Source organism: Sorex araneus, chromosome 10 (genome assembly GCF_027595985.1).
Source record: "Sorex araneus isolate mSorAra2 chromosome 10, mSorAra2.pri, whole genome shotgun sequence".
Lineage (NCBI taxonomy): Eukaryota > Metazoa > Chordata > Mammalia > Eulipotyphla > Soricidae > Sorex > Sorex araneus.
The window spans coordinates 59,218,416-59,244,001 of NC_073311.1; the positions used below are offsets into that span (position 1 = coordinate 59,218,416).

At 51.8% G+C, this 25,586-nt stretch overlaps 1 protein-coding gene across 12 annotated transcripts in view; it reads left to right on the forward strand.

Moving 5' to 3' along the window:
* The window catches only part of PLEKHA5 (pleckstrin homology domain containing A5), a 205,309-nt gene that overhangs the window by 75,639 nt on the left and 104,084 nt on the right, over positions 1–25,586 (forward strand). Inside the window, exon 1 of one of the 12 annotated variants that reach the window (XM_055118305.1) lies at positions 19,919–20,099. The exons of the other annotated variants lie outside the window; for them this stretch is intronic. The gene's annotated coding sequence lies outside the window, so the exon portion shown is untranslated. Of the gene's footprint in view, positions 1–19,918; positions 20,100–25,586 lie in introns of those variants that run through there. 12 annotated transcript variants of the gene reach the window in all.

The following is a 25,586-nucleotide window of genomic DNA, read 5'->3' on the forward strand; positions in this document are numbered from 1 at the left end:
GATATTCGCGGCAGGGGAGGGTGAGCGCCCGGGTGACAGTGCTCACGAAATCCTTTCCCGCTTAGAAAGCTCGGCTAGTCTCTGCCTCAGGCAGCGTTCAAGCCCTGCTCATTCCCGGCTATTTTTAGAAAAATGCCTTTTCGCAGCGCCGGGAGGCCGGCGAGGGTTCATGGGCCCCGAAGGAAGATTATTTCTTGGGCTCTGGTGGCGATCACGCAGCCTCAAGTTATTCAGAGCTCTGTTCGGGGAACAAACCAGCACTGCTTTTTTTTTTTTTTTCCGAACCCTATCAACTGTTTTCTTTTTCAATTAAAAATTGTTCAGATGTGTTAAATGCTGAAGTCCCTTGCGGTCTTTGGAAGCGATTTGCCAGAGATCCATTTCCCATGCGTGTCATGTAATTAAAAGATGACAGGTTTCTAATCGCCCCATCCCCACTGTGGATGGCCATAAGAGTTTCTTGGCAAAAGTGATAGTTTACACTGTTTCCTCTTAAGTATTTAGTCCCATTTACCTCTGAGCATAGGTCCCAACCAGAAGATAAGTAATCATTTGAAGATCTATTGGAGAAAGATACTGAGAAATACTGAATTTAAAAAGGTAGAGGAGGGGCTGCAGCGATAGCACAGCGGGTAGGGCGTTTGCCTTGCACTCGGTTGACCCAGGTTCGATTCCCAGCATCCCATATGGTCCCCCGAGCACCGCCAGGAGTAGTTCCTGAGTGCATGAGCCAGGAGTAACCCCTGTGCATCGCTGGGTGTGACCCAAAAAGAAGAAAAAAAAAAAGTAGAGGAATATGAAAAGAGACATTACTGATAGCATGATTTATTTCCCAGGTTTCTGAGATTAAGCATGCACCTGTGTATTTTGTGCATTTCCCCTTCATTAAGTTCATCTGCTCACTTATTTTTCTTCACATCTTCCAACTGAAGAACATTTATTTCCCTAACTTTTATGAAGTTTACTTAGTGCACAAAGATCTCCAGTATTGTTACTCAGGAAGGGGGCTTGGGGATCCGGCGGTCAGGTAAGTTTATTTAAGGAAAGCTGATTCGTCCTAGAATTTAATTTTCTCTGGAAAATGGTTCCCTTTGAAAAGAAAGACAAGGGACTGGTACATAGCTTTGCATATGTGAAGGCCTGGATTCCATCCCTGGAAATGCACAAGAAAAAGCATTTGAAAAAACAGGAAGGAAGAACCAATGCAAATATCAAATATTGGGCAACATTTTTTTATAATTCTAAATATAAGCCTCTCTATTAAAATATGTGAACAAATGAAGGAAGAATTGTAGGTTTGCTTAATATATATTGTAAAAAAAAAACTCCTCGGTCTTTTTGCATTGGGGGAAACATTACAATGTAAATGGGAAACAGAATGCATGTTTAGAATTGGTGTTAGTAATAGCAACCTAAGCTACTATCACATGTTGGAAAGCCATGAACACTATAAGTATAGGCAGTAAATGTTCTGGGAAGGAGTTTAGGCACATGATGATCAAGTAAAGATTTTTTTAATCATTCTCACCGCTTCTCGTGCTCTTAAAACTACTGCTAGATTACTTTGCAGAGAACTGATTTTTAAAATACGGCTTTAAGTGGTATTTGTAATCAGGTGAACCGAGGATTTGCTGTTGTGAATCATAGCCTCATCGTTTGATTCATGTCTTGTTTTTGAGGTTAAATAAAAAGATCAGTGTATTTTCAGAGTCGAGTATTAGATTAAGAGCTCACGTGGTTTTAGTTATAAAAGAGCACTGTAGCACTGTCGTCCCATTGTTCATTGATTTGTTCAAGCAGGCACCAGTAACGTCTCCATTGTGAGACTGGTTGTTACTGTTTTTGGCATCTCCAGTACACCATGGGTAGCTTGCCAGGCTCTGCCATGCAGGTGAGATACTCTTGGTAGCTTGCCGGGCTCTCTGAGAGGGACGGAGGATTCAAACCTGGGTCGGCCGTGTGCAAGGCAAATGCCCTACCCACTGTGCTATCGCTCCAGTCCATTGTCTAAGTATCAGAAAATTTACTGTGATCTGCCCGAAAATTCAACCACTTTTCAAAATGCTGAAACTTATATTTAGTCTTCAGGTACAGTACTATGCAAACTTATGTAACTGAGGGACCAAGACTGAACATCTTTTCAAAAGGAATCACCAGTGTTCTTCAGTATTTAATTCCCCGCCCTGGCAGGTGCTACTCAAGAATTGGAGGTAGGGTGTTACTGCTCTTACACACCTCCCTAACTATAGAGACCGTAAGAAGGTCTCTTCCCCCCACCACAACAACACAAATCCCAAATATCCTGACCACAACTCTAATTAAATAGTATGGCTTCATTTCAGACTTCTTTCCTGTTTGCTCCAAGGAAAGGAAAGGGAACAGGGACGGTTTTAGAAATATTAGAAAGAGTATTTCCTATCTGACATCAGTTGAAAAATGTAAAAGCACATTAATAACAAAGTAATTCAGAAAGCAGGGCTGGAGCAATTCTGCAGCAGGGAGAGCATTTTGCCTTGTGTGAGGCCGACCTGGATTGAATCCCAGCATCCCATAGGGTCCCCGGAACACCACCGGGAACAATCCTTGAACACCACCAGGAACAATCCTTGAGCACCACCAATGTGGCCCCAAAACAAAACCAAAATACAAAAATGATCTGGAAAGCAATAGGATTTTTTTAGGTCATAAATATGAGTTTATAAGAAAAATTTAAAACCAAGACTAATTGAACAATTAGTGTTTCTCTGCCTAATTTCCCTACCTCTCTGATTTTGCATTAATTTTTTTTTTTCTGAAATACCACCTAACCTGTTTGAAGCAGCAGGCTCAGAGCGGTATACACTGACTTGCAAAGATAGGGTAGCAGGATCTCCTGGTGGCCTCTGCCCTGTGCCGGAATGGATGCATGGTGACAGTCCGAGAGAGCCGTCCGTGGCTTGGCCGGCTTCCACGGTCCTTGCAGGACACCTGCGTGCCCAGCTGTGTCTGGCCCGGTGGGTGAAGAGATGAATGGTGTAATTACTTGTGTCTAAGATCTCTGGGACTTCAGGGCCTTCTTTGTGGCAGTCAGACCCACCCAGTGCAGCCCTTAATTTGGTTCTCCGGTTCTCCGGGGTGCAAGGCGAGCACCTGGGACCCTCCTGACGCCGCGTTCCAACACACAGGCGCATCACGACCTGCTGTACTAACGCTGACGCCGCTGAAACCCTGTAAGAGGAAGCGCAGGGCTAGAGGCTCCCGGCAGTACCTCACGGACAGGCAGCAGGGTCCAGATGCAGGGCCTGTCACTAGCCACGGGGTGGCGCTGCCGCCGGGCCTCAGGGACCGCATGGCAATTGTCCCAGGGCGTCAGTGGCCCTTGGTCCTAGCGTTAGAGTGGGCCCTGCCGCTGGGTTCTTGTCCTCGGACAGGAAGATTGAAAGCAAGGGCCCTGGAGGCCGAATTCCAAACAGCTTTGACTTCAGGCCGGGGAGAGGGAGGCAGAGGGAGGCAGAGGAGGCCAGGAGCCCTTCCCGCCCTTCATTGAGTTCCAGGCCAGCCCAGCCCAGCCCAGCCCAGCTCAGCTCAGCAGGGGCGGGATGTTGAGCTAATGCGACCCAGGTGGCCCCAGGTCCTTTATTAGGTGTCACCGAGGCCCGCCTCGGGGCATCCGCGATTGCTTCTTGAGGGCCGGGCCCCAGCCTCCCTGCCTCCTCTCCCACTTCTTACCTCTGGCGTGTTGGTTCCGAAGTGTCCTGGGATCCTCACTCGGTCCCCATCTGCAAGCTCGGACCCCTGCAGCAAGGGCCCCCGGTGTCCCATCCCGGCTCCTGCTTTATAAAAAGTAACGGCTGCGGGCCAGAAGGAAGATTCAGAGAAAATCAGCAGCGCAGCCGAATCTTTCCGTCAGTTCTGAGCGGAAGCCCCCACCCTGCACCGACGGTGAGGGGCCGGCCCGGGGTTTTGGAAAGTCTCTGGTCTGGGCGAGGGACTGTGCTGGCAGAGCTGTCACTGATGGTCCTGGGGCCCGCGGTAGACTGGTGGGAATTTTACCAAACCACTGAGAGCTCCCTGGTAGCCACAGAATGATTGCTCTGTAGCCCCTAGCCTTGGGCACACACACACACAAGCGCGCGAGCGCACACACGCACGCACACACACACACACACAGAGTATTTGTGGCTTGATTTGGTTGCTAGCTTACAGCCTCCTGTCCCGGCCCCCCTGCTAGACTTGCAGCCTCAGGGGAGGGGGCGGGGAGCCCTGTCTTTGCCCCCTGGCGGGCCAGCATGACAGTTCAGCTGCTCCCCACAAGGAGAAGTTGGAACCAAAGAGCTGAAGTGAACTGACACCCCGCAGTGCTCAGGGGTTACTCCTGACTCCGTGCTCGGGAATGACTCCTGGCGGCGCTGGGGGACCCCCACATGGGGTGTCGGGGATGGAACCTGAGTCGGCAGGTGCAAGGCACCTCTCCCACCCTCACGCCAAAGGGGAAGGGCTGCAGGGGGCTGCAGGGGGCTTCCTCCCGAACCTGTGAGCAGATTGAGCCCCCCGGGAAGCCGAGGATCGGTATTTGGGTGGTCTGGTGGCCGTCTTGGCTAAAGTGTGAGGGAGAAATGTGGGTGGAATGAGGCCGTGGGGGACCCCAGCGAAGCTCCCGCACCGTCAGCTCCTTATTTCATAAGGGTTCGAGTGAGTCCACAGAATAGTCTGGAAGGCGGGATTGTGTTTCCCGGGAGCTGGACTCGGGCCCGGCGGCCACCACACTGCAGGCAGGGTGATGGGCTTCTCCCTCCCGTGTCAGAAAGGAGGGGTGTTTCGGATGTGCGCCTGGATCGTCCTTGGCGGTGTGCTTTCTCCGTCAGAACAACTCTAAAGACACAGTCTGCGTCCATGAGAAAGTGTGAGTTTCCTACTGCAGGCATTTTTCAAAGCGTTCCAGAAACTTTTCTTTGAGGTTGAGCTGCTTGTGGCTGGACAGAAACGCAGCAGTGAACAGCTAACCGGCGCCGTTCGTCTGCGTGGGGGGTGACTTGCTCTCGGTAGTTCTGGAACATCTTTCCTCGGAGCAAGGAGGAGCTGGACGGCGAGCAGTGCTGACCATTCCTAAGCCGGTCTGTGCCCGGTTGGTCAGCGGCAATTTCTCATTTTTACCCCCTTTGCTCCACTTCCTAAAGGGTTAATAAGGATGGAAAAACATTTTTTTTTAATTTTTTAAATTGTATTGAATCACTGTGAGATAGTTACAAGCTTTCATGTCTGAGTTACAATCTCACAATGATCAAACACCCATCCCTCCACCAGTGCACATTCCTCACCACCAATATCCTGGGTATACCCTCCTTTCCCACCCTCCCCCTGACTCCATGGCAGACAATATTCCCCATACTCTTTCTCTACTTTTGGGCATTATGGCTTGCAACACAGACACTGAGAGGTCATCATGTTTGGTCCGTTATCTACTTTCTGCACACATCTCCCATCCCGACTGGTTCCTCCAGCCATCATTTTCTTAGTGATCCCTTCTCTATTCAAGGCTGGAAAAAAATTTATAAGTTATTTACAGTTATTTACAGATTTGAACTGCGATATTTGCTAGTTCCTGATGTAATTAATTCTCAGCATTCACATGAAGCTGGCGTGTACGATGATCTCGAGGACTTAGGATGCTGGCTACATTACTTTTTTCCCTCTGCCCTTTTTCTGTACCTAAAAGCTGTTTCAATATTGTAGAACAGCAGCAGGCAAGGTGTGAATAGGGGTCTGGATACTGACCGTCCAGCAGAAGGGAGAGCCGCGTCCACTCTGGGCTTGTGAAAAGGGACTGCGTGTGGACCATTTACCACTAGATCACACATGCCGTTATTTTTAGGGGGCTGAGGAGTAATTTTTATCTATATTTTGGCTTGGGGGCCACACCTAGCAGTGCTTAGGGATTATTCCTGACTCTGCACTCAGAAATAACACCTGGCAGTGCTTAGGGGAGCATATGGGAAACTGGGGATCGAACCCAGGTCAGCTGCGTGCAAAGCAAACTCCCTACCTGCTGTGCTGTCACTTCAGCCCCCCGAGGAGTAATTTATTATCCAGTTCTTAACGGTGTGCTGGGTTTGTGTTACTTACTTGTAAGGAATTTCAGAGAAACGCCAGAAACAGTTTCTCCCCCGTTTTTCCTACTAAATGCTGCATTTTCTATTAAAGGAACTTTGAATTTTCTGTATAAAATTGAGTTAGTAGAAGCAGGATCTTGACAGGTAAATGAGATGGTACTTTCAGTAGTGTATAAGAGCGCGCGCTCTCGCTCTCTCTGTCTCTCTCCACCTCCCCCTCTCTCTTTCCCACTATATCTCCTCTCTCCCCCCTCTTTCTCTCTCTCCTCTCTTCCTCCCCCTCACTCTCCCCTCTCTCTTTCTCTATCTCTCCCTCTCTCTCCCTTTCTCTCTCCTCCCTCCCCCTCTCCCCCCTTTCTCTTTCTTTCCCTTCCTCTCCCTTCCTCCCTCTCTCCCTCTCACTCCTGCTTTCTCTCTCCCCTCTCTACCCTCTCTCTCCCTCTCCCTCTTCCTCCCTCTCCCTCTCTTTCCCACTCTCTCTCTCTCCCTCCCTCTCCCTCTCCCTCTCCCTTTCCCTCTCTCTCTTTCTCTCTCTCTCTCTTTCCCTCTCCCTCTCTCTCTCTCTCTTCATCCTGTCTGAGGCATCCCACTGAGAGAGGTGGAGCCCCAGGCCCCTGGCAGCAGGGCAGAGAACTGTCACCCTCACCAGCACCCTGACTCAGACATGACAGCACTGATTTCCGCCCGGAGAGTGCCGTGCAGTGCCTGAGGCCACGTGCGCTGCGGATAGTGACAGCCGTCACCAGAGACGAGACAGCCCGGCTCCTGGGGGTCCCTCACCCTTCGCCCCGCCGAGCTCTCTCCCCACACACCCTCCGTGCTCCGGCGCGGGTTTCAGCCCGCTTGCTCAGAGTCGAGCAAAGCGTGGATCTAGAACAAGGAGGAAAGAGATGAGGCATTAAAAGTCGTGCCAGGAGGCTGAGGAGGTGGCGCGGGGGGTGGGTGCCCCCGCGTTGCCCTGCGTGTGCCCTCCCCAGGCTCCGTGGGTGGCCCCGCTGCTCCCTGGCACCCTGGCACCGCCGCCCTGGGCTCTTGCTTGAAACCGTGCAGCTCTGGCCGCCCCCGAGCATAGGGCGAAGCCTCCCGGCCTTGGTACCGCTTAGGACGCCCCTAAAGCAGCGAGGGGGAGACAGGGAAGCCGGGAGAGACCCCCGGCACCTCACTCTCCCCGCACGCCCTTCACTCCCGGCCTCGGGGACGTGCTGTTTCCCCGCCCGCGAGGATTCCGTGCGGGGTACCACATGCTGTGTACAGCGCGATTGTTCTCTGTCACCGCCGTGTTATCACTTGTGCCAGTGGTGGTTGCTAGTGAATTTTTGGCCGAGGCAGGATTCTTTGTCTTCTTTATCACTGAAGTGCAGCGTTTGTGCTAAGCACATCTGTGGTAACAGGCTGCTGTGTGATGATGGACCCTCGGCACCTTCCACCCCGGGAGCCCGGTGGCAGGGGCCCTGCCTGGCCTGTGTGAAGCCGTCCCCACCAAGGAACCCAAGAAACTCATCGAAAAACCCTAGTCAATGGGAAACCCAGTTTGTACTGGACCAAATTGCTGAGTGGTCAGCACTCCACCAAAGGCTAGTAACCACCTGGAAAGATGCTGAACTTCATTATCCCTCAGAGAAATGGGCACGAGGAGCTCTAGAATAAGAAGCAGTGAATATCTGGGGCTGGAGCAATAGCGCAGCGGGGAGGGCGTTTGCCTTGCACGTGGCCGACCCGAGTTCGATTCCCAGCATCCCATATGGTCCCCTGAGCACCGCCAGGGGTAATTTCTGAGTGCAGAGTCAGGAGTGACCCCTGTGCATCGCCAGGGGTAATTCCTGAGTGCAGAGCCAGGAGTAATGCCTGTGCATCGCCAGGTGTGACCCAAATAGCAAAAAAAAAAAGAAAAGGAAGCAGTGAATTCCTTCAAACCATCTTGGGGGTGGGGGCAGGGCTTCAGGAAAATGGGCGGTGTGCGTGTGGGCTACCATGTGTCAGCAGCCCGCTGTCGTCGCTGGTGGGGACATGGAATGACCTTGACTTTGGGAACTAAGTTGGTAGTTCCTCTCAGTGAGTCACCAAATGTTCGCTCCAGATTTATACCCAAGAAATTTGCTGTTATGTGTATGCAAAACATGGGCATGAATATTCATCGCATAATTCATATTGTCCAACTCAAGTGACAGCTCAGAGGGGAGGAACAAATGGACGCCTCCGAGCGAGAGGGGATGCATGGGGGACACTCCCTCCACCCAAAGTCCATCTTTGCTTTCAGAGTCGGGGCAAAAAATGTGGCTTTTGAGCCACCCTTGGGCATGTTGGGGGGTGCTCCCAGCTCCCCATGCTCAGGGGCCACCCTGGCACTTCTTGGGACTGTTGGTGCAGGGGATTGGCCCGGGGTTGCCCGTGTGCGAGGCGAGTCCCTTAACCCCTGTACTTTTTCCTTCTCTCCCCTAACCCCCAATTTTTCAAAACCTCTTACTCTACGGTGCCAGGAACGTGAATGGTCGCCACATGCAAAAGATTGAAATTGGATCATTATCTCACCGTGCGAGAAGCTAATTTAAAGTGGATTAAAGACTTAGACGTTTGACCTGAGTTCATAAAGTACCTTGGGTAAAAAAAAAAAAAAAAAAAACACAGAAAAAACATTCCAAGGAGTGATTCATCTCCATTGGCAAGGGAAAGAAAAGCGAAAACAATGGGATTCCATCCAGCCCAAAAGCTGCACTGCGAAAGAAACTCGCCCCGAGCCAGAAGGCACCCCACCGAAAGGGAGAAAGTTCTCCACACCAGGCTGCTGACAGAGCCTGGCAGAGCCTCGGGGAGCCAGCACCCCACGCCCAGGCCTGAGGAAGAAGCGCGTAGCTGCTCCTCCAGAGGAGACAGCGGGTGACAGGCGCCTGGGGAAAATGCTTGCCTTTACTGATTCTCAGGGAAATGCAAGCAGAGCGACAATGAGGGGTCACCTCTGGCCCGGGAGAGTGGCCCGTGTGGAAGGCCTGACGCAGGTCGTTGGTGGGGCTGTGGAGAAAAGGGCCCCGTCACTCACTCTTGATGGGAATGGAGAATGGCTCAGCCTCTGTGGACGTCAGCGTGGAGCATTCCCCAAAATAAAATAATAAAAAAGTGTAAGAACTAGAATTGCCAGGATCCAGCAGTTCTCCTCGGCTTGTAGCCCCAAAACTCAAAGGCCACTCATTTAAAAAGATTTGCCCCCGTATTCAATGTGCCAAAAACAGTTAACAACAAGTCTCACAATGGAGACGTTACTGGTGCCCACTCGAGCAAATTGATGAACAGAGGGACGACAGTGCTACTTTCTACAGTGCTTGCTCCTCAGTGCTCGGGAATCTTACTTAGGTTTATGCTGCCGCTGTTCCTGTCTTAGTTATTGGGGTGGGGGGTGGAGGGTCGATGGTTTTGTTTAAGGGTTATTAATAAAAATACCGTACGGGGGCGGAGAGAGGGTCAGAAGATTGGTCCAGGAGGCTTGGGTTGCAGCTAAGGAGAATTCAGTTCCGCCGCGGGAGCCAGGGGTGTGAAGATTTCCAATTGTCAGAAGTGACAGAGGCATCAAAGGGATGAGAAAGAAACAGAGACCATTGATGTAGCAATTATGAGGCTATTGATTGACCTTTAAGAAAGCAGTTTTAGTGGCGTGATTAGCGGGGCCTCCCCGGAGAACCAGGCAGGAGAAAGATGGGAGAGCAGAGGGAAGAGCACTTTTCACGTGGAGAGGCGGGGGGTGTAAATCTGAAGCTTCAGGAAAAAATTGGATGGATTTCACTGACGTCTCTGTGGCCATGGCATGGCCGGGCACCCCAGGGTGCAGCCCTCAGGGCCACAGCAGGCGACGCCCTCCTCCCCCCACCCCTGCTGTTGACAGGAAACAGAAACAGACCGATTCTCAGGCGCTCTGCCGAGGCTGGGAGTGTGGTCCCGATGGCATGGGGAGGGGGGCGGGGAGGTGCTGGGTGGGGTGGAGGAAGCAGGGACCCTCTTGGTCCCAGCAGAAGACTGGGTTGTTGGGGTGAAAATCCCAGCCTTTGTCTTTTGTTTTGGGGGGGAGGGGAGTAAATTAAAACCGTTTCGGGGCCAAAGCAATAGCATGTGGCTGACCCTGCTCATTTTTGTTTGTTTTGTTTTGTTTTTACAATTTTTTTTATATATTTTCTTTTCCTAAAGTAGCTCACAATAGTTCACTGCAGATAATATTCCAACACCAATCCCACCACCGAGTACCTTCCCGCCACAATGAGAGGGAAGTGTGTGAAGGTTGTTGTGTTTCGTTCTGGAGCCATTAAAGCCTGTATATAAGAGAATACAAGCAAGCATGTTAAAACAAAACAAATGTGTGCTACTTTTGGTACGTAAGTGGGCTAGAGTATAAGACTCGGCCTCACACTCCAGGAAATTCTGCGTCACTCTCTTCCGGGAGCTTTATTTCGTAGTCTCTGGGTCTTGGTTGTTGATGAGATTACATGGCGCCAGGGGCAGTTTAGGGGTGTGACCTGCCAGGCTACTGGAAAACTGGGGAGATGGGGGTAGGAGGCCCAGTCTCAACCTGAATGGGCTTGAAGATCTCAGTCACGGGTTCCGCATACCTGGGTTTTTATACGGGCTGACCCGTTTTTGATCCCCGGCAACACATATGGCTTCCCTGTGCCCTGCTGCAAGTGATCCCTAAAGCCAGAAGTAAGCTGTGAGCACAGTCAGACTTTCACTCTGAACAAATTTTTTAAAACTTAAGGGTTACTGGTAACTTGTAGAGATCTTCCAGATGTTTTATTTAGTGATCACGGGCACTGTGGATGAGGGTTTGGTTCAGGAAGTGCTTTATTCTCATTTCATTAGTCCTTAACAAGTAGCACTGTAGCACTGTCACTCCATTGTTCATCAATTTACTCGAGTGGGCACCAGTAACGTCTCCATTGTGAGACTTGTTGTTACTGTTTTTGGCATATCAAATATGCCACGGGGAGCTTGCCAGGCTCTGCCGTGTGGGCAAGATACTCTTGGTAGCTTGCCGGGCTCTCCAAGAAGAGCGGAGGAATCGAACCCAGGTCGGCCGTGTGCAAGGCAAGCGCCCTACCCGCTGTGCTATGGCTCCAGCTCCAGCCCTAATAAGTAACGTTGTTACTTCTCTATCTAAAAATATTCTTCTCTATCTAAAAATTGATTTTCCTAGCAGTTCCCAAAATGCTGTCTAAGAGAAACATTTCTCCATAAAATAAACTGTCTAGCTGGTGGGGGAAAGATCTGAGGTTGGGGTGGTTGAGATTGTTCTGTGCATGGCACGGGGAGTCCCACGAATGGCCCGCATGGGAGCCCCAAGCAGGAAAGGGACCTTAAGACCCGGGGGCTGGACTGTAGCACTGCAGGTAGAGCCCACAGCAGACTCGGGTTCAAACCACGGCACTCCATATGGCCCCCCAGGCCCGCCAGGCGTAAGTTCTGAGCACCACCAGGTGTGGCCAAAAACTGCCAAAAAAAAAAACCTTTATTTAATTAAATTAATTTTTTTTTACACTTACTGCATTGTGTGGAATCTCTAAGGTAGGGCAGTAGCCAAGGGTGTGTCCACGGTGTCCCCGCTCAACTGTGGGCACAGGGCGCCTGTGACATCAGAGCCACCCGGGCCGGTAGTGCTCTTCGAGCCGGCCCTCCTGTGGTCAGGGGTCCTGGATTAGCGCCCTCTAGACGCCTCCCCGTTTCGGAGCTGTCAGGTGCCTCCTCTTCATTTGTCTCATTCTTTTTTTGTTTTTCTTTTTGGGTCACACTCAGCAATGCTCAGGGGTTCCTCCTGGCTCTGCACTCAGGAATTACTCCTGGCGGTGCTTGGAGGACCATATGGAATGCCGGGGATCGAACCCGGGTCAGCCGCGTGCAAGGCAAATGCCCTCTCTGCTGTGCTATCGCTCCGGCCCCCCGTTTGGCTCATTCTTTATCATAACGCTGGGACTTACCAAGTTGCTCCTAAAAAATACAGGTGTTTTGTTTTTCAGGCACTCGGTGTCCCAACACCAACCCCAACACCAGCGTGTCCTTCCCCCCCACCAGTGTCCCCAGTTTCCCACCCAGCACCCCAGCCTGCGCCCTTAGCAGGCACGAACACACGGACTCCGAGTCGCTTGTCACACCACAAAGGCACATGGAATTGTCGGAAGTTAGATCAGTAAAAGTCAGCCTGTGACAATTGTCTCGCACAATCGGCATTGGTGACGCCGTTGTCTGAGATGGGACTGTTTGGGCTGGCACTCCACGAGCCTCCCATGGTCGGCTTCTGCGCTGGCACGGGGCTGACAGTACGGCGGGATCTCCAAGACGGGTCTCCGAGCGTTGGAGCTGGAACGCTTCGGTGGCAGTTGGACGAGGCTTAGCTTGGAGCCATTTCTGAGTCGGAGGGTGGCGGTGTGGCCGTGCGTGCCTTGAGGCATCGGGGATCAGCCTGCCCCGCACGGCCCCCGAGTCTTCAGCCCAGACCAGTCTAATTTCTTGCAGTAAAGGAAGTGGGTTGCCCTCACCCTCTTCCATGATTTTGTTTTATTTTGCTTTTTGGGTCTCACCCGGGGATGCTCAGGGCTTGCTCCTGGCTCTGCACGCAGGAGTCACTCCTGGTGGTGCTCGGGGGGCCATTTGGGACATGAGGGATGGAACCCGGGTGGGCAAGCAAGGCAAACAGCCTACCCGCCGTGCTATCTCTCCGGCCCCCTCCGTGGTTATTTTTATTGGGGGTTGGTAGACTTACAGCTTTCCGCACACCGTAACTCATCTTAGAAGCCTGGAACTTGTCGTCTGCAACCTTTCTGATGCCCTTTTCACCCTGATTCCATGGGTCCCGGCAGATAGGAGAGTCATTCCTGGAAAGGACCAAAGAGCCAAGTAAATTCAGCATCGGGCCACTGGTCCCAAGGCATTTGGCTGCCGAAAAGCCAGACTCAAGGTTTTCTCTACACTGAGGGATGGTATAGCCATCCTTATGCTTTGAATGCGGTCATTTCACCATGAAAAACTTATTTCCAGCATTCCCCGTGCTGGTGAGCCCTAGACAGACTTAGTACTGGAAGCACTTGCATCTTCTTAGTTGCTTTGGAAGAGCACAGGGCTGAGGGGGCGTTTCATATGTTGAAACTCCTGCCTGCCTCCCTTTCAATTTATTGCCTATTAAAAAATATAACTAGTGGCCACTGTCTGCAATTTTGTATCTGTATGTGTGTGCATTTTCTCTTTTATAATATCTGTAATTATTTCTAATATTGCTTAGACTCAAACAGCAGCTATGGGAAGTACTTTAGGAGAAAGAAAGTGGTTACGATAAGTATGGTAGGACGTGTGGTACTCGATTGGCCACATCTCACATAGGTCCAAGAGTGATTGGGGAACTCTGCTTTAATGAAGTCTCTCTCTCTCTCTTTCTCTCCCTCCCTCCTTCCCTCTCTCCCTTCCTCCCCTACCCCTCTCTCTCTCCTTCTGACATTATGGTTTGCAGTATAGGTCCTGAGAGTTTGTCATGTCTATCCTTTGGAGGGCAGGTAGGATGGAGAACAGACTAAGGCAATGGAAATGATCACTGGGCAGGAACCAAGTGCCGAGGACCAGGGAGAGGGCAAGTCTTCAGCGCGTTTGTCCCTGCAGAGAATGACTGGCCGCTGGCAACCCTCGGAGAAATCAGCTTCCCTCTGCTGGAAGTAGGACGGGACCCGCACACCCCGTGCTTCTCACCCCGGAAAGACCCCTCCCTTGACTGACTTCCTGCTGACAGACCCAAGGAGCGGGCAGGGGCATTTTTGCCACTTACAGTGACCGTGCCCGGGCTCCGGGTGCCCCTCACTTTCACGGCATTGTTGGAAGAGCTGTGGTCAGTCGTGCCAATAAGGTCCAAGTGACCAGCACCCCAGCTGAGAAATCTGCCAGCTGCCGGGCAAGTTTTTTTTTTTTCTTTTTGGGTCACACCTGGTGATGCTGAGGGGTTACTCCTGGCTCTGCACTCAGGAATTACCCCTGGCGGTGCTCAGGGGACCATATGGGATGCTGGGATTTGAACCCGGGTCGGCCGCGTGCAAGGCAAACGCCCTACCCGCTGTGCTATCGCTCCAGCCCCGCTGCCGGGCAAGTTTCTTCAAGTTTCTTCTCTTGAGGAAAGTGGCCTCAGTGAGACAGACAGACAGACAGACAGACAGTCCTTCTAGGATGGCAGTCCAGACCCGAGCTCCTTCCAGAGTGCCTCGGCCAAGGAGTGAGCAGGTCGGAAGCGAGAGCCATGTGCGTGCCGGGCCCACACGGGGCGGGGCTGTACAGTGCCGCCCCATCAGGCCCAGGCCCACCTGCACGGTGAGGCAGGAGTTGGGGGACGTGCGTCGATGTGTGTTTGCTGCCTGCAGCGGATCTGAGCAGAAACCAGGGGGACGGGCATGGCGGGGGCAGCCGTGACCGCAGGCTGGCACTCCTGAGCCTTCGTGGGCACATCCTCACTCTGAGCCCACACAGCACGTGAACTTGTCATCCCCACGCTGAGGCATCTGTGTGCTCACTCGTCTCTGACCCAGGAAGCAACCCCAGCTCGCCTCCAGCCTGTTCATTCAGCCTGAGAGAGAGAGAGAGAGAGAGAGAGAGAGAGAGAGAGAGAGAGAGAGAGAGAGAGAGAGAGAGAGAGTGCAGCAGGCAGGCATTTGCCTATTTGCCTGTCACATGGCTGACCCTGGCGTCCCACGTGGCCCGTCCCCAAGCAAAGCCCAGCCCTGAGCACTGCTGGGTGTGGCCCCCAAACTAACAAGAATACTAAGAGATAACTTTCCCTTTGTCTCCCCAGGCTGCTCTCTTGGGCGTTTCCCCAGCCCTGCCCACACCCCTTCTCTCCCGAGTACCCGCCCGGGCCGGCCCAGTACAGCCCATGCGCCTATGTCCCTGTTCCCCGCCTGTGTCCCTAAGCCGTGCGTCACGGCCAGAGCAGGAGGCTCTCGTTGCTCCTGCAGGGCCCATATCCATCACGACCTGCTTTCCACTCTTCGTCCCTACCCACCCGTCACAGGACCCATGCGCCACCATGCGTAGCGTCTCGGCTGTTTTGATCCACGTCTTCCTGAACGATCAGTGTTTCAGGAGCTCCAATCATGGGTCAGGTTCCGATTATACAGCTTTAGTGCTTTTATTCGTTGAATCCTCCTAACAGCCCCCTGGGAGGAAGGTGCTGTTGTTTTGCCCGTGTTTCGAGAGGAACAGCTGAACCCAGGGAGGCCCTGGGGATTTCATCCAGGATTCTGACCCAGCGCCGGGCGCCCAGAATCCAGTTGTGGCATCTCGAATTATGTGGCATCTCGGATATATACTCTTGGATTATTTATCCATTGTCAGCTTGGGTATCTTTTCCCCTTTCTTTCTTTTAATTCTCCAGGAACTAGCAAAATCAGAGAAAGTCATCGTAGGCATACGCTCTAAAGTATTTGTTGAATGAGCAAAAAAAGAAAAGAGAATTTATTATCAGTAGTCAAGGAAATTAATTCTCTGTCAGGTTGTTTGTTCTTTCTAGCACTGCAAAGCAACATGGGTAACATTTCCAATTAATCTCTAACATCATTTAAAAGAAGAAAGAACTTGTGGGCAAAGGAACTTGCACCAGTGAGGTGTAAAAACAGGCAGAGAAGTTACCTCCAGTGCCAGAAATGGGAGTGTGGAAGTGGAGGAAGTTAAAACCTGCTTGTTTCCGGAGAACACCCATAGCTCAGAGACACGGGGCTCCGGAGACAGCCTTCGTTACATTAACCACTGCGGGACCCCTGTAATGTAAGATGGCTGGGCTAGGATAACCCGTTACATGCAGATGCGTTCCTCAAGGCCGTTTGCTGAGTGACTTATGGAGACGAGAGTGTCTCCCGGGTCCCGGGGCCATCTCTCAGTCTTCCGCCTCCAGAATGTATTCTGTTCTCCGCTGCGGCTGTAAAACTTTTCAAACAAGCGTGTTTTCCTGCTTATTCGAGCACATGAAGCCAAATGCACTAAGCAGCCATTGGAGTCAGAGTTTCCTTGAGGCCTATTTTTTGCTGATAAAAAACCAGCCAAGGCTATCACATGTGTGATCCTGGTTCCTACATTAGAAGCAGACGTGCATCTCCCAGGCAGATGGTACAAGTCGAGAATCACTTGGTACTTGAATAATAGATGTTTTGTTGATAAATCGGGCTCTATCGGAAGCCCGTGGAATTTTATGATTTCTCTCAAAATGGAAACCAATTTATGTAGAAAGTATGAGTCTCAAAATATATTCAGCAGTGTGTATCCAGCCACAGGGTAGACCTAGCCAAGAACGCTAGAGCTAAATTAGTATTTGTTTTCTTACTCCTGGTGCGGTGGTGGTTTTCTTATTTATCAAAATGATACCGAGTTTCTTTGTTGTGCTAGGATTTTAAGCTGGTTTTTCTTGAAACATAAGTATTTCCAGAGCGAGTCTTTCACTCCATCCATCAAAGTACATCACGAATAAATGTTATATTTCAGATACATTCGTTGTACATATGTTCATTTGAAATTCTTCTAGAAGGGTAGCGCTTTAGGTGGGAAATGCTTTTAAAGACTAGAGCCTGGCATCAGAGCGATAGGACATTGGGTAGGGCGTTTGCCTTGCACATGGCCCACCCGGGTTCAATCCCCGGCATCCCATATGGTCCCCCAAGCACCGCCAGGAGTAACCCCCGAGCATTGCTGGGTGTGACCCAAAAAGAAAGACTTCAGAGCCTGTTAAAAATGATTCACCTCTCAGAGCCCTTTTCCCGCCTCCCTCCCAACTGCAATTGTCTTGCGGTATCCAGAGATAGTCACGGAGTTCAGTATTCAGAGGAGAGAGAAATACAGCCAGACACTTGAAGGTAGTTTGGAAGTTAGTGTTATAGCTCAACAGGGAAAAAAGATGATCGATTCTAATGCCCGTGTAATTGACGCCCTTTCGACTGGATCTTGCTCTCACTTTGGTTTGTATTGATTAGCCAGAGCCGTTTGTATTCACCCCTACTGACATGCTCTTTGGGGGTGTGAACGACAACTTGGTCCCAGGATTGACGCCCCCTGTACTGTTCTGGCAGCACCCACAAGGTGTTCAGTCCCACATGCACTGGTCCCAGCACTCCCCTTCCTTCCCTGAAATTCGTTCTGGGCAGAATTGAGAGAACGGGGCGCTCGTCTGGGGAAAACGAGGCAGAACCTTACAAGACACTGGCGAGACTTGCCTGACGGGCGCGTCGTTTGTCCTTAAATGAATCGCGGCGCTGTTAATTGGCACCGTGTGCAGGTGTGAAATGAGCGCAGCTGCTTCTGCAGACCCCCGGCCCAGCTGTCCTTGACTCGCTGGAGCCGTGTCCAGATTTCCCCGGGCACATGGCCACTTCCTCCTCCGCGCTCCGCAGACCAGGTTAGGCTACAGTGATGTGTCTACGGCCTCTCTCTCCGAGTCAGCGGCCACTGCGGGGCTGTCCCGCCTTGAGAGGGAGCCCCGAGCCTCCATCCCTCTCCCAGTGCATGCGGACCCCGTTCTCCCCCGCTGGGGTCCTGCTGGGCGGGCGGGCAGGCGGGCAGGGCCCGGGGCCTGCGGGGGCTCTTGTTAGAGCTCAGAATTCCTGGTCGCCTCCCAGAGCTTGTCCGCAGGTCTCCGCCTGCTTCCTTAACGGTTATTCCTCTCCTGGCAGCCATAGACCGCGCTGCCACGCCCAGGCGTGAGCCAGGGAAGGGACTCGGCTGCAGCTCTGTCACGGGGCCGGCTGCCTTCGGATCGTTTCGTAACGTGCAGTGATAAAGATGCCCAGGCCGGGCCCGCCGGGATACTGGGAAACTGCCTCTTGAGGGGGGTTGTCATCCTTATGCTGATGGGGGAGGGGGATGAGCTCTGCTTTGCTCTTTTCAGAACTGGGGGGAAGCTCCTTTGTCGACTGTGTTTTGACTAACCTGCTTCGTGTGAGAACTACACACTGAACTCGATTGAGAAGTGCAGAACCTTGGCACCGGGGCACGGACGGGAAGGAACCCCTCTCGCTCCTTCTCCCGAGCCCGTGCAGACCCCTCGTCCCCCTGGCCGTGTCTCCATCCACACGACAAAACGGTTTGGGTTTTTGTGTTTGTTTTTTTGTTTGTTTGTGTGTGTGTTTGTTTGTTTTGCTAAGCAGCCTCATGTGAAGGGAGTGATTTCTGCACCAGTGATGTTACACGCTGGGTTTAATGTGTAAGGCAACTCGGATGGACGTATCTGACCGTTTTCGTGTCCGTGGCATCGTAGAGAGATTATTTGCAGCGCGGCGGCTTCTGAGGGGTTTGTCGGCAGTCAGTCCTGGCCGCGTCCCTGCGGAGTGGCGGGCACGAGCTCAGGCAGGGCCTGGCGGTGGGCAGGCGGATCCATTACCGTTTAATTAAGCGCTCGTCATGTGGCCAGTGACCAGGGCGTCTGTGGCTTTTCTCTTTTTTCTGTGCCACTTTCTCAAAAATCCCATGAGTTTAAATTATCGTCTTTATTTTCCATAAAAGGACATTGAGGCGCAGAGAAACTGAGTCATCTGCTTGTGGGGAGAGAACCGCTGGGCAAGGGGAGCTGGGACTGGATTCTGGTCACCTGACCTCAGAGCTAGTTTGTGGGTCAGCACCAAGCAGCTGCGCCACACACACACACACACACACACACACACACACACACACACACACGTGCACACAACACACACATGCACACACAGGCACATGTGCACCAGCAGTACAGTGGGTGGGGTGCATGCCCTAGTACCCGCGGGTCCGGCTGAGGCTTGCTGGGCGCAGTGCCCCCCGGTGGCCCAGCTGGCCCTGGACACCCGGGAACTTCCCATCCTCGCCCCTGCTTTGAATCAGTCGCCCACTGGGCCCCCTGGACGCCCTGAGCCCCGTCTTAGCAGCCAGCGCTGCGTGCAGGTGGCACCCGGGGCCTCTGGCTGCGTCCCGGCCAGGAGCGAGTCCTCTCGCCGAGCACCGCAGTCAGGTGTGGGAGGGCCCCCGTCCTTGCTAAGCCGGCAGCAGTGAGGCGGGGAGGGATGCAGCCGTGGGCAGGGCGCTGTCCCCCCTGGTGTTACAGCATGCTCGGCCCCTTCCCCGTCTCTGGTCACCACCTGCCCTTCCCCCCCTAACTTCCGCTGCCAACCCGAAGGGGACTCTGAGCCCGGCGTGGCTGGAGTCTTTCCGGCTCAGAGGAGAGTGTCTGTCGCTTGGCACGTGGGCGGGGCCCATCAGCTGGTGCCACTTTGGGCCGGGGCCGGCTCCTCGCAGGGGAGCCTCCTTTCTCCCTCATTTATCAGTCTCTCTTGGCTTGGGAGCAGCCGCCACTCTGTGTGGGCCTGAAGGCTCAGGTCTGGGGCCCTGCAGGGCTGGGGGCTTCCCGGGGGCGGCAGGGGGCGGGGTGCTGGTGTGGCACTGGGGCTGGAACGGGGGGCCTCGAGCACGCCCCGCAGCCTGCGGAGTCGCCCTGGCCCCCCAGCCCAGGTTTTCGTGGGTGTGCTTCCTAGTTCTGCGCTCACAGTGTCGGGGTGGGACCCGGCCCCCCCCCCCCACGCGTCCAGGGCATGTGCCCTCCTGTGCCTCCCTGGCCCCGGGGAGGTTTTGGGAACCCTGGAGACAGCCACGGGGCAGGTTTCCAGAGGAGCCGTTTCAAACCGCTGTGGGCTCCGTTCTTGACAAGAGCCGCCTGTGTGTGCCGCGCCGAGGCGGTGCCAGGCGTGCGGGGACCGCAGCCCCGGCGCTGCCGCCCGGGCGGGGAGGCGTGCAGAATCCCAGCAGGGCTCTCGGAGAGGAAGCTGCTTCCAGCTCGCGGCTGCAGTGACAAGTTGGGGCGTGACGTCAGCCTGGTGTCAGACTCACAGAGTGGAGAGTGGCAGGCCGGGCTGACAGCACGGAGCGTCTCCCAGGGCTGGGTCCCCGCCGCGCCAGCGGGCACAGCCCAGGGACAAAGGACTTGGTCGCGTCCTCATTCCCGGAGCCCTTAGCCTGGGGAGGAACGTCTCTCGTCTGCGAATCTGATTTGGGGAAAGGCGGGTGAGTAATCCTCGAGACTTCTGTGGTCTCGACAGCCAGCCGGCAGCTGACTGAGCCGCTGTCTTTCTGTCCCTTCTCCTCCTGCTGATGACCCCCAAGTGGATGGTCCTGCTAGCCCGAGGGCCAGGTATAGTGCCCGGTGCCAAGGATTTGCCTCGGAAGTGTTGGTGGGATGCTGGGGGAAGCTTGGAGGTTTTCAGATGACCTGGCATTTTCAGCTGCCTGAGAAATAGCCTTTCTTAGTTTCTTCCTAACTTAAAGCTACATAGATGCCTCTTGGTTATGAATTGCCTTCAAGCCAAAGGATTTCTATGGAAATTTTTTTTTTTGGTTTGTTTATCTTGTTTGGATTTTTTAACTTATTGAGCAGGGAACTTTGAGGGTTTTGTTTCCTTAAAAGGGAACTCAGTGAATAATTCTCAGAAGTTCCTATGGAAATGTTAACCACATTTTGTTACATATGCTTTTTATTAAACAGTAGGAGAGTGCTTAGTCCAACTTAACAATTATTTGCAATTGACACTTATTTAATTCTTTAACTGTTTAGGTTCTTTGGGGGATGTGATTCAAAGGAGGTTTTCTTAAGCTAACATACAGGAGCATTAGAATAGCAGCAGATCCTCATGAGACAATACTCTGGCACTGAAGGAAATTTGAATTGTCTCTTCTGTCCTGTACTAGGCTAAGCAGAGAACCTCTAAGATTTATTTCTTATTAGCAGTATTTGCCTCCTTATGTGCATCGTGTGAATTACCTAATTGTTTTGGAAGCATTATGTATGTTCTTTCAAGATCCAGGCTTTAGTAGGTTGTTTTGTTGTTGTTTTGTTTTTCTTACTGTCGCTATTTTGTTTATAGCTTCATCCCCATTTTAATGGACCAATGTCATTTATGGCACAGATGTAATTCGGGAAGACTTATATTTTGCCATTTCTGGAGCAGTACTTTCCCTGCAGAGCTGCTAGCAGCCTTGTGATTTTATGACCTTTGAATGAAATTTTAGCTTTCTTTTAAAGAACAGGTACTTTCTACTTTTTAAAATCTTATTAATGTGACTATTTTACTTCGGGGTTTTTTGGGAGCAATTAGAGTGAGACTCACTCTACTTGTTTTTGTGTGTGACCAAGAGATGCCGAAAGGAAATTACCTTAATTGTGTAACTGTGCAGTTGACGATCACTGCTTCATATCATGACTGGAGGCTGTGAACGCCCAGACTTAGAAGCAGAGAATTACAGAAATTTGGTTTCCAGTGCCTTTTACTTGATGCCCTTAATTCTTCAAGATCCATAATTTCCCCCTAAGCTGCCCAAAGCTAGAAAATTTGAAGTATATGGAGAACTCCAGGAATCACTATTTTTTTTTAATCCCCTGTAAAAGTTTTGCTTGAATTGCACCAATATATTTTAACACGGCTTTAAAATAGCCTGCATGTTAAACTTAGTTACTGTAATGACCCATTGAAATGTATTCCCTGAACATTTTAAACAAAGACTGTGTTTGAGGCGTGATGACATCAGAGGTCACGGGCCTCGTGCTGTTAAAGTTCAAGTGAGTGAGTAACAGCTACTGAGAAGCTCTTTTGAATGTACAGGAAGTCAGATGTGGCCCGTGGGGGGGGGGGGGGGCAGGGGCCGGTAACTGACAGAAAACTTGAACTCCCGAGCATCACGGCCTGCCGGAGGAAGCATCGCCTCTCGCCAGCACCGAGTTGGGAAAGTGGGACCCCACTCCTGCTCAGTTTCCCGCGCAGGCCCCCGGGACTCTGCCCCGAGGAGGGTGACCTGCACCCTGAGAGTGAGGGCCCACCTGGGGGGGAAGGGCGGGTTCAGTGAATCCAGAGCAGCCTGTGGCTGATGGGCGGCCCCCAGCCGGGCCTCGGCTCTGGGGCAGGAAACTGTCCCTGCCCTCGGGGTCCGGCCATGGGAACTGGGCGCTCGGCCTGCACTTGGCCCAGAGCCCCCCGCCCCACCGCCCCTCGGACGTGAGGTTTCTCGGGGCTCCAGGGAGTGGTTTCCTTGGCTAAGTTCCACCCTGACTGAGCACTTTCTGCATCTCCTAGCCGAGAGGCCATTTGGACTTGATCCTTTTGTTCTGTGATACTCTTTCGCACGGGGCCAACCCGGGGTTGATCCCCAGCATCCCATACGGTCCCCCCAGCCTTGCCTGGAGTGATCCCTGAGCACTGCTGGGAGAGGGGCAGGAGAAAGATTCATCTGGATTTGGGCGGGGCTGGGAATAGGTTGGGGGCCACATCTGGCTGTGCCCAGGCTCCCCCTGACTCTGCCCCGGGGTCTCTCCTGGCAGGGCTGAGGGCCATGCATGGTGCCAGATTGAACCCGAGTCATCTGCATACAAGGCAAGTGCCCTACTCCCTGTCCTAGCTCTCTGGCCCGAGGGTAAATTTTGAAAAGTGTTACATGACCGCATGGAAAGCGACATCACTCGGGGGCCATAGAGAGAGCGCAGTGGGCAGGGCTCTGGCCTCTCCCCAGCTGCCAGCGGTGGCCCAGCAAAACAAAGAAAATGCTGAAATTCAACTTTTTCTAATTTGTTTGCTTCCTTCCCACTGGATGTAGTCAGCTTCCATTTAATGGATGTTACATAAAACATTACTAATGAGCATTCATCGGGGTATAATAAAGTTGTCTGAATTAATGAAATTCTAGGCTATATATATATTTTTAATGCCACATAATTGCTTTTAAATGCCAAAAATATTTCTGACTACTGACATGTTTCTGAGTTGGTGTTCCACTAAATCTTATGATAAAAGCCATCCAAAGACTTTAAAAATAAGTAATTTTTTTGTGCAGGTGATTTCAATTTTTCAAATATGCATATTAATGAAACCACTAAAATATTCCCTGGGATCATTTTTATTACGCGTTTTTAGAAGTGCTTTCTGTATAGTATTTAACAGTAAAGTATTTAAAACTTTAGTAAATAAAGTACTTAAACATGAATCTTATTTTTATTAACTTGGAGGGGGGGTTCAAGGCCACACCTGGTGATGCGTTAGGGCTTACTCCTGGCTCAGTGCTCAGGCTCAGGGGACTAAGTGGGGTGCCAGGTAGTAAACCCAGGTCAGCCACATGCAAGGCACACGCTCTGCCTGTGATGCTATCTCTCCAGCCCCATTTGCATTAACTTCTAATGTGTCATGTGTGTGTTGCCTGGAAATCAAATGTAGGACCTCACACTTACAGAGCATTTGCTCTACCTCAGTGCACGGGCCAGGCCAAACTTTAGATTTGAATTATCAGTTAGCTCATTGATTAGTAACGATTTTCTTCCTTTTTGGGCCACACCCAGCAATACAAAGGGGTTACTCCTGGCTCATGCACTCTGGAATTACTCCTGGCGGTGCTCGGGGACCATATGGGATGCTGGGAATCGAACCCGGGTCGGCAGCATGCAAGGCAAACACCCTCCCCACTGTGCTATCGCTCCAGCCCCAAGAACTATTTTTAAAGTAAGGAAATGATCCAATTTTATTCCACCCAAGAATTTTGACTCGGCACATTCAGGTTTAGCCAGAACTTAGCGAAGACGTAGCCCCAGCGACTGAGCCGTGAGTACTGTGAGGTACTCGATTCTCTCCGAGGCCCTTTGGGGTAGGTAGGCTTGCAGTGGGGTGGTGGGGAAGGAGGCCGTTGCTCTGGTTTTGTTCCACTTTGTAGAAGCCGAGACTGGGTATGGAGGGTGGAATAAAGGGGAGCGGTCCCAGCTAGCGTGGGGTGGACTCGAGTGCTCGGAACTCTCCTGGGGTGGAAGCGAAACAGCAGTAGCTTGTATGTGAGGCAAAGGGAACCTTCCCCACAGTTGGCCCCTCTGTCTTGTTCTGTCTGTGGAAATCGACATAAAAGTGCCCCGAAATACTATGAATTGGGGTGAGGGGGGGCAGGGGACACTGGCGCTGGGAAGTGTGCACTGGTGGAGGGGTGGGTGTGGGAGAACTGTGTGACTGAGGCCCAATCATGAACAACTTTAATGCTATGAATGGAGCTTCTGTGTAACCCAGTGATTCTACATCTAGACACGTACTCCAAGGACCCCAGAATGGTATTCCAAAACGATCGCCTCCACTCCTATGTTCATTGTAGCGTGCTAATTCACAGCAGCCAGGATCTGGAGACAAGCAGAATGCCCTAGAACAGACTCAGGAATAGGGCAGCGGTGGTGGGGTATATACACGGTGCGGTGCTTACCTATGAGGAAGCTGGAAGCGTGCGTTTCACTGCATGATCTCCAGGGGTACCCCTGCGTGAGTCCATAGACAGAGACGCAGATGCAGGATAATCTGTCTCATGTGCAGGAAACAATGCAGAGTGCTAGCAAAGGACCGGCGGTAACGGAGCCTGACACGGGACTAGCTAAGGGAGTAGAGAACGGGAGAAGGCCTCGGGGCATTGGTGGAGGTGCCCTGTCACTCCCTGGGTGACATTGTCTGCCTAAAACACAACTCTTAGTGTGTTAGGCCTACATTTTTTAAATCACGGTATCACTGTCTTCCCGTTGTTCATCGATTTGCTCAAGCGGGCACCAGTAACATCTCCATTGTGAGACTTGTTACTGATTTTTATATACGCCACAGGTAGCTTGCCAGGCTCTGCCATGTGGGCAGGATACTCTCAGTAGCTTGCCGGGCTCTCCAAGAGGGACGGATGAATCAACCCAAGAGGGTCGGCCTCGAACGAGGCAAACGCCCTACCTGCTGTGCTATCGCTCCAGTCCATATCAAACAAGGCAGAAAAATAATACTAAGTAGATGCTATTATAATTATAAGGAGGAGGGGCTGGAGCAATAGCACAGCGGGTAGGGGGTTTGCCTTGCACGCGGCCGACCCGGGTTCGATTCCCAGCATCCCATATGGTCCCCTGAGCACCACCAGGGGTGATTCCTGAGTGCAGACCCAGGAGTAACCCCTGTGCATCACCAGGTGTGACCCAAAAAGAAAAAAAAATTATAAGGAGGAAGGACAAAATTCTGAATAACGCTGGGAAAAATAATACTTAGGAAAGAGCAGACCTTAAAGCATTGTGCAGAATGTTTAGAATTTATACAGTAGGTTACTGAAGAACTTATGCATTAAGGTAATTATCAGTGTTTTAGGTAACTGGAGAATAAGTGAAAAGTGGCTTTAGAGAGATAAAAAGAAACAAACCAATTAGGAACTTACTTCAGTATCACTTGTCACCCGTCGCTCATCGATTTGCTCGAGCGGGTGCCAGTAATGTCTCCATTGGTCCCGGTCATGTGCTAGTGTAGCCCAATGGCGTCTGCTCGCTCCAGGAACACGAAGAGCCTCAAACCGTTATGCGTACATATAGATACATAGATATATTTATGATCTTTTTTTTTTTTACCAGATAGGGTGTACGAGCCTGAGATTAAGAGGTGGTGGCAAAGTCATCAGCTGCCTTTCCTTTCTCACAGGGTGATATCTGTGTGGCAGCCAGGAAATGTCACCGAGTTCTTGAATGCC